Raw genomic sequence first — 13,408 nt, forward strand, 5'->3', positions numbered from 1 at the left:
GGGCATAAACGCAGCAGTGATAGGATTGGAGAGGTTCGGTGAGCAAATGAAGACCCTTTGAAGTCATATTGCATTGTACCCATTCCACGGGTTTCAACTACCCAGGTTTTAGGTATTCTTCCTTCAGCTAAAACATGCATGTGGAACCCAGAGTATGATCAACCATGTGATCGGGAGACGTGTTCAAATATGTCTCAGTTTTCCTCCCCTGGTACTCGGGTGCAACATTCCAGACGCTTTACTAACACTCTCCCCACTTGGAGAGTCAGCGCCTTTAACCTCCTGTTTGGCCCAGTTTGCAATTTCTGCGGAAGATGAACAGGAATAGCGAGAACCAATGAGAGACTAGCTGGAGGTGTCTGGACGGGCAAATTTAACTCTCATTTCCCAACAGGAAGAGGAAATAACCAAAGGCTCAGCGTGCCGTACCGGAAGCAGATTAGGGCCTGAAGCCATCCTGCGGTGTTGCGGCCAGCTCAAAAGAAAGCGAGTTGAAGAAAGGAGCTCAGGGTCACTGTAATTCACAAACCTGCAGAGTTATAAATGACAGCTATCGTCCAAAAATAGACTGAAGTAAGGCTGCCAAGAGGACTTGAAAGCGGGGCAGAATTGCAGGAAACCGATTTCAGGAGGTAGACTGGAATTGCATTGAAAGCATAGGAAAAGAGGCAGAACGTCCACAATGATGCACTTGGCCAAAAAGGGCGTATGCGTTTTTTCCTGAATATATTCAGGAAAAAACGCATACGCCCTTTTTGGCCAACCAAGCAAGCTTGCAAAGGAAATCTGCACTACAATGAAGTCTCACTTCCCCCGGTCAAAAGGGCCATCTGAAAAAAGTGTAAAATCCAGAAAGGCAGGACAGGCCATGGAGAACTGGGAGCCTTGTTATGCTGATGGGCGGGATGTAAATTGCCAACAACCACTCGGGAGAAGTGTATGGTGTTTCCTGAAACATCGAAAAAACAAAGCAACAGAGCCTAGGGCACTTCCACTTATGGTCCTATAGCTTAGGGAAATTAAAATCAAAAAGACACAGCCACCCCAAAGTTTGGAACGGCTCTGTTTACAAGAACCTCGTTTACAGTACAAGTTCAACATCGCAGAAAGTGAAAAATGGATAAAGAAGTTGTGGTATTTACTTACAAAGCAATATCACTCAGCAATGAAATCTGTGTCATCAGGCCCTTAGCAGCACAATGAGTGGATTCAGGTATGATGATTCTAACTGAAATAAGTCACACAGAAAAAGAAACATCATAAGATATCAGTAATACACGGAATGGAAACTTGGCTACACAGGAACTGAATTACAGAACAGAACAGGGTCTCAAATTTAGAAAACCAACTTATGCTTGCTTAAGGGTAAAGGTGAGTTGGGGTGCTGCATAAAACCAGAGATTGAAATGAGCACAGATAAAGTTCCTTAAGCCAAATATGGAATAGACAAGAGCTACTCCTTGCTCAACGAAATGGACTCAACACCCCATATTAAACGCCTAAGAATGTACCTGACTAGTAAGTATCTTAAAACCTATGGATTGCTATGTCTCCGAAAGAGAATCAAGCATGTGTACAGGGGCATAAACGCAGCAGTGATAGGATTGGAGAGGTTCGGTGAGCAAATGAAGACCCTTTGAAGTCATATTTCATGGTACCCATTCCACGGGTCTCAACTCTCCAGGTTTAAGGTATTCTTCCTTCAGCTAAAACATGCATGTGGAACCCAGAGTATGATCAACCATGTGATCGGGAGACGTGTTCAAATATGTCTCAGTTTTCCTCCCCTGGTACTCGGGTGCAACATTCCAGACGCTTTACTAACACTCTCCCCACTTGGAGAGTCAGCGCCTTTAACCTCCTGTTTGGCACAGTTTGCAATTTCTGCGGAAGATGAACAGAATAGCGAGAACCAATGAGAGGCTAGCTGGAGGTGTCTGGACGGGCAAATTTAACTCTCATTTCCCAACAGGAAGAGGAAATAACCAAAGGCTCAGCGTGCCGTACCGGAACCAGATTAGGCCTGAAGCCATCCTGCGGTGTTGCGGCCAGCTCAAAAGAAACCGAGTTGAAGAAAGGAGCTCAGGGGCACTGTAATTCACAAACATGCAGAGTTATAAATGACAGCTATCGTCCAAAAATATACTGAAGTAAGGCTGCCAAGAGGACTTGAAAGCGGGGCAGAATTGCAGGAAACCGATTTCAGGAGGTAGACTGGAATTGCATTGAAAGCATAGGAAAAGAGGCAGAACGTCCACAATGATGCACTTGGCCAAAAAGGGCGTATGCGTTTTTTCCTGAATATATTCAGGAAAAAACGCATACGCCCTTTTTGGCCAACCAAGCAAGCTTGCAAAGGAAATCTGCACTACAATGAAGTCTCACTTCCCCCCGGTCAAAAGGGCCATCTGAAAAAAGTGTAAAATCCAGAAATGCAGGACAGGCCATGGAGAACTGGGAGCCTTGTTATGCTGATGGGCGGGATGTAAATTGCCAACAACCACTCGGGAGAAGTGTATGGTGTTTCCTGAAACATCTAAAAAACAAAGCAACAGAACCTAGGGCACTTCCACTTATGGTCCTATACCTTAGGGAAATTAAAATCAAAAAGACACAGCCACCCCAAAGTTTGGAACGGCTCTGTTTACAAGAACCTCGTTTACAGTACAAGTTCAACATCGCAGAAAGTGAAAAATGGATAAAGAAGTTGTGGTATTTACTTACAAAGCAATATCACTCAGCAATGAAATCTGTGTCATCAGGCCCTTAGCAGCACAATGAGTGGATTCAGGTATGATGATTCTAACTGAAATAAGTCACACAGAAAAAGAAACATCATAAGATATCAGTAATACACGGAATGTAAACTTGGCTACACAGGAACTGAATTACAGAACAGAACAGGGTCTCAAATTTAGAAAAACAACTTATGCTTGCTTAAGGGGAAAGGTGAGTTCGGGTGCTGCATAAAACCAGAGATTGAAATGAGCACAGATAAAGTTCCTTAAGCCAAATATGGAATAGACAAGAGCTACTCCTTGCTCAACGAAATGGACTCAACACCGCATATTAAACGCCTAAGAATGTACCTGACTAGTAAGTATCTTAAAACCTATAGATTGCTATGTCTCCGAAAGAGAATCAAGCATGTGTACAGGGGCATAAACGCAGCAGTGATAGGATTGGAGAGGTTCGGTGAGCAAATGAAGACCCTTTGAAGTCATATTGCATGGTACCCATTACACGGGTCTCAACTCTCCAGGTTTAAGGTATTCTTCCTTCAGCTAAAACATGCATGTGGAACCCAAGTATGATCAACCATGTGAACGGGAGACGTGTTCAAATATGTCTCAGTTTTCCTCCCCTGGTACTCGGGTGCAACATTCCAGACGCTTTACTAACACTCTCCCCACTTGGAGAGTCAGCGCCTTTAACCTCCTGTTTGGCCCAGTTTGCAATTTCGGCGGAAGATGAACAGGAATAGCGAGAACCAATGAGAGACTAGCTGGAGGTGTCTGGACGGGCAAATTTAACTCTCATTTCCCACCAGGAAGAGGAAATAACCAAAGGCTCAGCGTGCCGTACCGGAACCAGATTAGGGCCTGAATCCATCCTGCGGTGTTTCGGCCAGCTCAAAAGAAAGCGAGTTGAAGAAAGGAGCTCAGGGGCACTGTAATTCACAAACCTGCAGAGTTATAAATGACAGCTATCGTCCAAAAATAGACTGAAGTAAGGCTGCCAAGAGGACTTGGAAGCGGGGCAGAATTGCAGGAAACCGATTTCAGGAGGTAGACTGGAATTGCATTGCAAGCATAGGAAAAGAGGCAGAACGTCCACAATGATGCACTTGGCCAAAAAGGGCGTATGCGTTTTTTCCTGAATATATTCAGGAAAAAACGCATACGCCCTTTTTGGCCAACAAAGCAAGCTTGCAAAGGAAATCTGCACTACAATGAAGTCTCACTTCCCCCCGGTCAAAAGGGCCATCTGAAAAAAGTGTAAAATCCAGAAAGGCAGGACAGGCCATGGAGAACTGGGAGCCTTGTTATGCTGATGGGCGGGATGTAAATTGCCAACAACCACTCAGGAGAAGTGTAGGTGTTTCCTGAAACATCTAAAAAACAAAGCAACAGAACCTAGGGCATTTCCACTTATGGTCCTATAGCTTAGGGAAATTAAAATCAAAAAGACACAGCCACCCCAAAGTTTGGAACGGCTCTGTTTACAAGAACCTCGTTTACAGTACAAGTTCAACATCGCAGAAAGTGAAAAATAGATAAAGAAGTTGTGGTATTTACTTACAAAGCAATATCACTCAGCAATGAAATCTGTGTCATCAGGCCCTTAGCAGCACAATGAGTGGATTCAGGTATGATGATTCTAACTGAAGTAAGTCACACAGAAAAAGAAACATCATAAGATATCAGTAATACACGGAATGTAAACTTGGCTACACAGGAACTGAATTACAGAACAGAACAGGGTCTCAAATTTAGAAAACCAACTTATGCTTGCTTAAGGGTAAAGGTGAGTTGGGGTGCTGCATAAAACCAGAGATTGAAATGAGCACAGATAAAGTTCCTTAAGTCAAATATGGAATAGACAAGAGCTACTCCTTGCTCAACGAAATGGACTCAACACCGCATATTAAACGCCTAAGAATGTACCTGACTAGTAAGTATCTTAAAACCTATAGATTGCTATGTCTCCGAAAGAGAATCAAGCATGTGTACAGGGGCATAAACACAGCAGTGATAGGATTGGAGAGGTTCGGTGAGCAAATGAAGACACTTTGAAGTCATATTGCATGGTACCCATTACACGGGTTTCAACTACCCAGGTTTAAGGTATTCTTCCTTCAGCTAATACATGCATGTGGAACCTAGAGTATGATCAACCATGTGATCGGGAGACGTGTTCAAATATGTCTCAGTTTTCGTACCCTGGTACTCGGGTGCAACATTCCAGACGCTTTACTAACACTCTCCCGACTTGGAGAGTCAGTCCCTTTAACCTCCTGTTTGGCCCAGTTTGCAATTTCTGCGGAAGATGAACAGGAATAGCGAGAACCAATGAGAGGCTAGCTGGAGGTGTCTGGACGGGCAAATTTAACTCTCATTTCCCCCCAGGAAGAGGAATTAACCAAAGGCTCAGCGTGCCGTACCGGAACCAGATTAGGGCCTGAAGCCATCCTGCGGTGTTGCGGCCAGCTCAAAAGAAAGCGAGTTGAAGAAAGGAGCTCAGGGGCACTGTAATTCACAAACCTGCAGAGTTATAAATGACAGCTATCGTCCAAAAATAGACTGAAGTAAGGCTGCCAAGAGGACTTGAAAGCGGGGCAGAATTGCAGGAAACCGATTTCAGGAGGTAGACTGGAATTGCATTGAAAGCATAGGAAAAGAGGCAGAACGTCCACAATGATGCACTTGGCCAAAAAGGGCGTATGCGTTTTTTCCTGAATATATTCAGGAAAAAACGCATACGCCCTTTTTGGCCAACCAAGCAAGCCTGCAAAGGAAATCTGCACTACAATGAAGTCTCACTTCCCCCCGGTCAAAAGGGCCATCTGAAAAAAGTGTAAAATCCAGAAAGGCAGGACAGGCCATAGAGAACTGGGAACCTTGTTATGCTGATGGGCGGGATGTAAATTGCCAACAGACACTCGGGAGAAGTGTATGGTGTTTCCTGAAACATCTAAAAAACAAAGCAACAGAGCCTAGGGCACTGCCACTTATGGTCCTATAGCTTAGGGAAATTAAAATCAAAAAGACACAGCCACCCCAAAGTTTGGGACGCCTCTGTTTACAAGAACCTCGTTTACAGTACAAGTTCAACATCGCAGAAATTGAAAAATGGATAAAGAACTTGTGGTACTTACGTACAATGCAGTATCACTCAGCAATGAAATCTATGTCATCAGGCCAGTAGCAGCATAATGAGTGGATTCAGGTACGATGATTCTAACTGAAATAAGTCACACAGAAAAAGAAACATCATAAGATATCACTAATACACGGAATGTAAACTTGGCTACACAGGAACTGCATTCCAAAACAGAACAGGGTCTCAAATTTAGAAAACCAACTAATGCTTGCTTAAGGCGAAAGGTGAGTTGGGGTGCTGCATAAAACCAGAGATTGAAATGAGCACAGATAAAGTTCCTTAAGCCAAATATGGAATAGACAAGAGCTACTCCTTGCTCAACGAAATGGACTCAAAACCCCATATTAAACCCCTAAGAATGTACCTGACTAGTAAGTATCTTAAAACCTATGGATTGCTATGTCTCCGAAAGAGAATCAAGCATGTGTACAGGGGAATAAACGCAGCAGTGATAGGATTGGAGAGGTTCGGTGAGCAAATGAAGACCCTTTGAATTCATATTGCATGGTACCCATTCCACGGGTCTTAACTCTCCAGGTTTAAGGTATTCTTCCTTCAGCTAAAACATGCATGTGGAACCCAGAGTATGATCAACCATGTGCACGGGAGACGTGTTCAAATATGTCTCAGTTTTCCTCCCCTGGTACTCGGGTGCAACATTCCAGACGCTTTACTAACACTCTCCCCACTTGGAGAGTCAGCACCTTTAACCTCCTGTTTGGCACAGTTTGCAATTTCTGCGGAAGATGAACAGGAATAGCGAGAACCAATGAGAGGCTAGCTGGAGGTGTCTGGACGGGCAAATTTAACTCTCATTTCCCAACAGGAAGAGGAAATAACCAAAGGCTCAGCGTGCCGTGCCGGAACCAGATTAGGGCCTGAAGCCATCCTGCGGTGTTGCGGCCAGCTCAAAAGAAAGCGAGTTGAAGAAAGGAGCTCAGGGGCACTGTAATTCACAAACCTGCAGAGTTATAAATGACAGCTATCGTCCAAAAATAGACTGAAGTAAGGCTGCCAAGAGGACTTGAAAGCGGGGCAGAATTGCAGGAAACCGATTTCAGGAGGTAGACTGGAATTGCATTGAAAGCATAGGAAAAGAGGCAGAACGTCCACAATGATGCACTTGGCCAAAAAGGGCGTATGCGTTTTTTCCTGAATATATTCAGGAAAAAACGCATACGCCCTTTTTGGCCAACCAAGCAAGCTTGCAAAGGAAATCTGCACTACAATGAAGTCTCACTTCCCCCGGTCAAAAGGGCCATCTGAAAAAAGTGTAAAATCCAGAAAGGCAGGACAGGCCATGGAGAACTGGGAGCCTTGTTATGCTGATGGGCGGGATGTAAATTGCCAACAGACACTCGGGAGAAGTGTATGGTGTTTCCTGAAACATCTAAAAAACAAAGCAACAGAACCTAGGGCACTTCCACTTATGGTCCTATAGCTTAGGGAAATTAAAATCAAAAAGACACAGCCACCCCAAAGTTTGGAACGGCTCTGTTTACAAGAACCTCGTTTACAGTACAAGTTCAACATCGCAGAAAGTGAAAAATGGATAAAGAACTTGTGGTATTTACTTACAAAGCAATATCACTCAGCAATGAAATCTGTGTCATCAGGCCCTTAGCAGCACAATGAGTGGATTCAGGTATGATGATTCTAACTGAAGTAAGTCACACAGAAAAAGAAACATCATAAGATATCAGTAATACACGGAATGTAAACTTGGCTACACAGGAACTGAATTACAGAACAGAACAGGGTCTCAAATTTAGAAAACCAACTTATGCTTGCTTAAGGGTAAAGGTGAGTTGGGGTGCTGCATAAAACCAGAGATTGAAATGAGCACAGATAAAGTTCCTTAAGTCAAATATGGAATAGACAAGAGCTACTCCTTGCTCAACGAAATGGACTCAACACCGCATATTAAACGCCTAAGAATGTACCTGACTAGTAAGTATCTTAAAACCTATGGATTGCTATGTCTCCGAAAGAGAATCAAGCATGTGTACAGGGGCATAAACACAGCAGTGATAGGATTGGAGAGGTTCGGTGAGCAAATGAAGACCCTTTGAAGTCATATTGCATGGTACCCATTCCACGGGTTTCAACTACCCAGGTTTAAGGTATTCTTCCTTCAGCTAAAACATGCATGTGGAACCTAGAGTATGATCAACCATGTGATCGGGAGACGTGTTCAAATATGTCTCAGTTTTCATACCCTGGTACTCGGGTGCAACATTCCAGACGCTTTACTAACACTCTCCCGACTTGGAGAGTCAGCGCCTTTAACCTCCTGTTTGGCCCAGTTTGCAATTTCTGCGGAAGATGAACAGGAATAGCGAGAACCAATGAGAGACTAGCTGGAGGTGTCTGGACGGGCAAATTTAACTCTCATTTCCCACCAGGAAGAGGAATTAACCAAAGGCTCAGCGTGCCGTGCCGGAACCAGATTAGGGCCTGAAGCCATCCTGCGGTGTTGCGGCCAGGTCACAAGAAAACGAGTTGAAGAAAGGAGCTCAGGGGCACTGTAATTCACAAACCTGCAGAGTTATAAATGACAGCTATCGTCCAAAAATAGACTGAAGTAAGGCTGCCAAGAGGACTTGAAAGCGGGGCAGAATTGCAGGAAACCGATTTCAGGAGGTAGACTGGAATTGCATTGAAAGCATAGGAAAAGAGGCAGAACGTCCACAATGATGCACTTGGCCAAAAAGGGCGTATGCGTTTTTTCCTGAATATATTCAGGAAAAAACGCATACGCCCTTTTTGGCCAACCAAGCAAGCTTGCAAAGGAAATCTGCACTACAATGAAGTCTCACTTCCCCCCGGTCAAAAGGGCCATCTGAAAAAAGTGTAAAATCCAGAAAGGCAGCACAGTCCATGGAGAACTGGGAACCTTGTTATGCTGATGGGCGGGATGTAAATTGCCAACAGACACTCGGGAGAAGTGTATGGTGTTTCCTGAAACATCTAAAAAACAAAGCAACAGAGCCTAGGGCACTTCCACTTATGGTCCTATAGCTTAGGGAAATTAAAATCAAAAAGACACAGCCACCCCAAATTTGGGACGCCTCTGTTTACAAGAACCTCGTTTACAGTACAAGTTCAACATCGCAGAAATTGAAAAATGGATAAAGAACTTGTGGTACTTACGTACAATGCAGTATCACTCAGCAATGAAATCTATGTCATCAGGCCCGTAGCAGCATAATGAGTGGATTCAGGTACGATGATTCTAACTGAAATAAGTCACACAGAAAAAAAACATCATAAGATATCACTAATACACGGAATGTAAACTTGGCTACACAGGAACTGCATTCCAAAACAGAACAGGGTCTCAAATTTAGAAAACCAACTTATGCTTGCTTAAGGGTAAAGGTGAGTTGGGGTGCTGCATAAAACCAGAGATTGAAATGAGCACAGATAAAGTTCCTTAAGCCAAATATGGAATAGACAAGAGCTACTCCTTGCTCAACGAAATGGACTCAACACCCCATATTAAACGCCTAAGAATGTACCGGACTAGTAAGTATCTTAAAACCTATGGATTGCTATGTCTCCGAAAGAGAATCAAGCATGTGTACAGGGGCATAAATGCAGCAGTGATAGGATTGGAGAGGTTCGGTGAGCAAATGAAGACCCTTTGAAGTCATATTGCATGGTACCCATTCCACGGGTCTCAACTCTCCAGGTTTAAGGTATTCTTCCTTCAGCTAAAACATGCATGTGGAACCCAGAGTATGATCAACCATGTGAACGGGAGACGTGTTCAAATATGTCTCAGTTTTCCTCCCCTGGTACTCAGGTGCAACATTCCAGACGCTTTACTAACACTCTCCCGACTTGGAGAGTCAGTCCCTTTAACCTCCTGTTTGGCCCAGTTTGCAATTTCTGCGGAAGATGAACAGGAATAGCGAGAACCAATGAGAGGCCAGCTGGAGGTGTCTGGACGGGCAAATTTAACTCTCATTTCCCACCAGGAAGAGGAATTAACCAAAGGCTCAGCATGCCGGGCCGGAACCAGATTAGGGCCTGAAGCCATCCTGCGGTGTTGCGGCCAGCTCAAAAGAAAGCGAGTTGAAGAAAGGAGCTCAGGGGCACTGTAATTCACAAAACTGCAGAGTTATAAATGACAGCTATCGTCCAAAAATAGACTGAAGTAAGGCTGCCAAGAGGACTTGAAAGCGGGGCAGAATTGCAGGAAACCGATTTCAGGAGGTAGACTGGAATTGCATTGAAAGCATAGGAAAAGAGGCAGAACGTCCACAATGATGCACTTGGCCAAAAAGGGCGTGTGCGTTTTTTCCTGAATATATTCAGGAAAAAACGCATACGCTCTTTTTGGCCAACCCAGCAAGCTTGCAAAGGAAATCTGCACTACAGTGAAGTCTCACTTCCCCCCGGTCGAAAGGGCCATCTGAAAAAAGTGTAAAATCCAGAAAGGCAGGACAGGCCATGGAGAACTGGGAGCCTTGTTATGCTGATGGGCGGGATGTAAATTGCCAACAACCACTCGGGAGAAGTGTATGGTGTTTCCTGAAACATCTAAAAAACAAAGCAACAGAACCTAGGGCACTTCCACTTATGGTCCTATAGCTTAGGGAAATTAAAATCAAAAAGACACAGCCACCCCAAAGTTTGGAACGGCTCTGTTTACAAGAACCTCGTTTACAGTACAAGTTCAACATCGCAGAAAGTGAAAAATGGATAAAGAAGTTGTGGTATTTACTTACAAAGCAATATCACTCAGCAATGAAATCTGTGTCATCAGGCCCTTAGCAGCACAATGAGTGGATTCAGGTATGATGATTCTAACTGAAATAAGTCACACAGAAAAAGAAACATCATAAGATATCAGTAATACACGGAATGTAAACTTGGCTACACAGGAACTGAATTACAGAACAGAACAGGGTCTCAAATTTAGAAAACCAACTTATTCTTGCTTAAGGGTAAAGGTGAGTTGGGGTGCTGCATAAAACCAGAGATTGAAATGAGCACAGATAAAGTTCCTTAAGCCAAATATGGAATAGACAAGAGCTACTCCTTGCTCAACGAAATGGACTCAACACCCCATATTAAACGCCTAAGAATGTACCTGACTAGTAAGTATCTTAAAACTTATGGATTGCTATTTCTCCGAAAGAGAATCAAGCATGTGAACAGGGGCATAAATGCAGCAGTGATAGGATTGGAGAGGTTCGGTGAGCAAATGAAGACCCTTTGAAGTCATATTGCATGGTACCCATTCCACGGGTTTCAACTACCCAGGTTTAAGGTATTCTTCCTTCAGCTAAAACATGCATGTGGAACCTAGAGTATGATCAACCATGTGATCGGGAGACGTGTTCAAATATGTCTCAGTTTTCCTCCCCTGGTACTCGGGTGCAACATTCCAGACGCTTTACTAACACTCTCCCCACTTGGAGAGTCAGTCCCTTTAACCTCCTGTTTGGCCCAGTTTGCAATTTCTGCGGAAGATGAACAGGAATAGCGAGAACCAATGAGAGGCTAGCTGGAGGTGTCTGGACGGGCAAATTTAACTCTCATTTCCCACCAGGAAGAGGAATTAACCAAAGGCTCAGCATGCCGGGCCGGAACCAGATTAGGGCCTGAAGCCATCCTGCGGTGTTGCGGCCAGGTCACAAGAAAGCGAGTTGAAGAAAGGAGCTCAGGGGCACTGTAATTCACAAACCTGCAGAGTTATAAATGACAGGTATCGTCCAAAAATAGACTGAAGTAAGGCTGCCAAGAGGACTTGAAAGCGGGGCAGAATTGCAGGAAACCGATTTCAGGAGGTAGACTGGAATTGCATTGAAAGCATAGGAAAAGAGGCAGAACGTCCACAATGATGCACTTGGCCAAAAAGGGCGTATGCGTTTTTTCCTGAATATATTCAGGAAAAAACGCATACGCCCTTTTTGGCCAACCAAGCAAGCTTGCAAATGAAATCTGCACTACAATGAAGTCTCACTTCCCCCCGGTCAAAAGGGCCATCTGAAAAAAGTGTAAAATCCAGAAAGGCAGGACAGGCCATGGAGAACTGGGAGCCTTGTTATGCTGATGGGCGGGATGTAAATTGCCAACAACCACTCGGGAGAAGTGTATGGTGTTTCCTGAAACATCTAAAAAACAAAGCAACACAGCCTAGGGCACTGCCACTTATGGTCCTATAGCTTAGGGAAATTAAAATCAAAAAGACACAGCCACCCCAAAGTTTGGGACGCCTCTGTTTACAAGAACCTCGTTTACAGTACAAGCTCAACATCGCAGAAAGTGAAAAATGGATAAAGAAGTTGTGGTATTTACTTAGAAAGCAATATCACTCAGCAATGAAATCTATGTCATCAGGCCCTTAGCATCACAATGAGTGGATTCAGGTATGATGATTCTAACTGAAATAAGTCACACAGAAAAAGAAACATCATAAGATATCAGTAATACACGGAATGTAAACTTGGCTACACAGGAACTGAATTACAGAACAGAACAGGGTCTCAAATTTAGAAAACCAACTTATGCTTGCTTAAGGGTAAAGGTGAGTTGGGGTGCTGCATAAAACCAGAGATTGAAATGAGCACAGATAAAGTTCCTTAAGTCAAATATGGAATATACAAGAGCTACTCCTTGCTCAACGAAATGGACTCAACACCGCATATTAAACGCCTAAGAATGTACCTGACTAGTAAGTATCTTAAAACCTATGGATTGCTATGTCTCCGAAAGAGAATCAAGCATGTGTACAGGGGCATAAACGCAGCAGTGATAGGATTGGAGAGGTTCGGTGAGCAAATGAAGACCCTTTGAAGTCATATTGCATGGTACCCATTACACGGGTCTCAACTCTCCAGGTTTAAGGTATTCTTCCTTCAGCTAAAACATGCATGTGGAACCCAAGTATGATCAACCATGTGAACGGGAGACGTGTTCAAATATGTCTCAGTTTTCCTCCCCTGGTACTCGGGTGCAACATTCCAGACGCTTTACTAACACTCTCCCCACTTGGAGAGTCAGTCCCTTTAACCTCCTGTTTGGCCCAGTTTGCAATTTCTGCGGAAGATGAACAGGAATAGCGAGAACCAATGAGAGGCTAGCTGGAGGTGTCTGGACGGGCAAATTTAACTCTCATTTCCCACCAGGAAGAGGAATTAACCAAAGGCTCAGCATGCCGGGCCGGAACCAGATTAGGGCCTGAAGCCATCCTGCGGTGTTGCGGCCAGGTCACAAGAAAGCGAGTTGAAGAAAGGAGCTCAGGGGCACTGTAATTCACAAACCTGCAGAGTTATAAATGACAGCTATCGTCCAAAAATAGACTGAAGTAAGGCTGCCAAGAGGACTTGAAAGCGGGGCAGAATTGCAGGAAACCGATTTCAGGAGGTAGACTGGAATTGCATTGAAAGCATAGGAAAAGAGGCAGAACGTCCACAATGATGCACTTGGCCAAAAAGGGCGTATGCGTTTTTTCCTGAATATATTCAGGAAAAAACGCATACGCCCTTTTTGGCCAACCAAGCAAGCTTGC

At 44.1% G+C, this 13,408-nt stretch overlaps 1 long non-coding RNA gene across 8 annotated transcripts in view; it reads right to left on the reverse strand.

Moving 5' to 3' along the window:
- Positions 1–13,408, reverse strand: part of LOC307185420 — a 1,105,689-nt gene that overhangs the window by 601,807 nt on the left and 490,474 nt on the right. For 2 of the 8 annotated variants that reach the window (XR_013828056.1, XR_013828062.1), the window contains exon 2: positions 5,879–5,964. The exons of the other annotated variants lie outside the window; for them this stretch is intronic. This is a non-coding gene — a long non-coding RNA (uncharacterized lncRNA). The remainder of the gene's footprint in view (positions 1–5,878; positions 5,965–13,408) is intronic. 8 annotated transcript variants of the gene reach the window in all.

The sequence above is a fragment of the Stenella coeruleoalba genome (assembly GCF_951394435.1).
Source record: "Stenella coeruleoalba genome assembly, chromosome: 4".
NCBI lineage: Eukaryota > Metazoa > Chordata > Mammalia > Artiodactyla > Delphinidae > Stenella > Stenella coeruleoalba.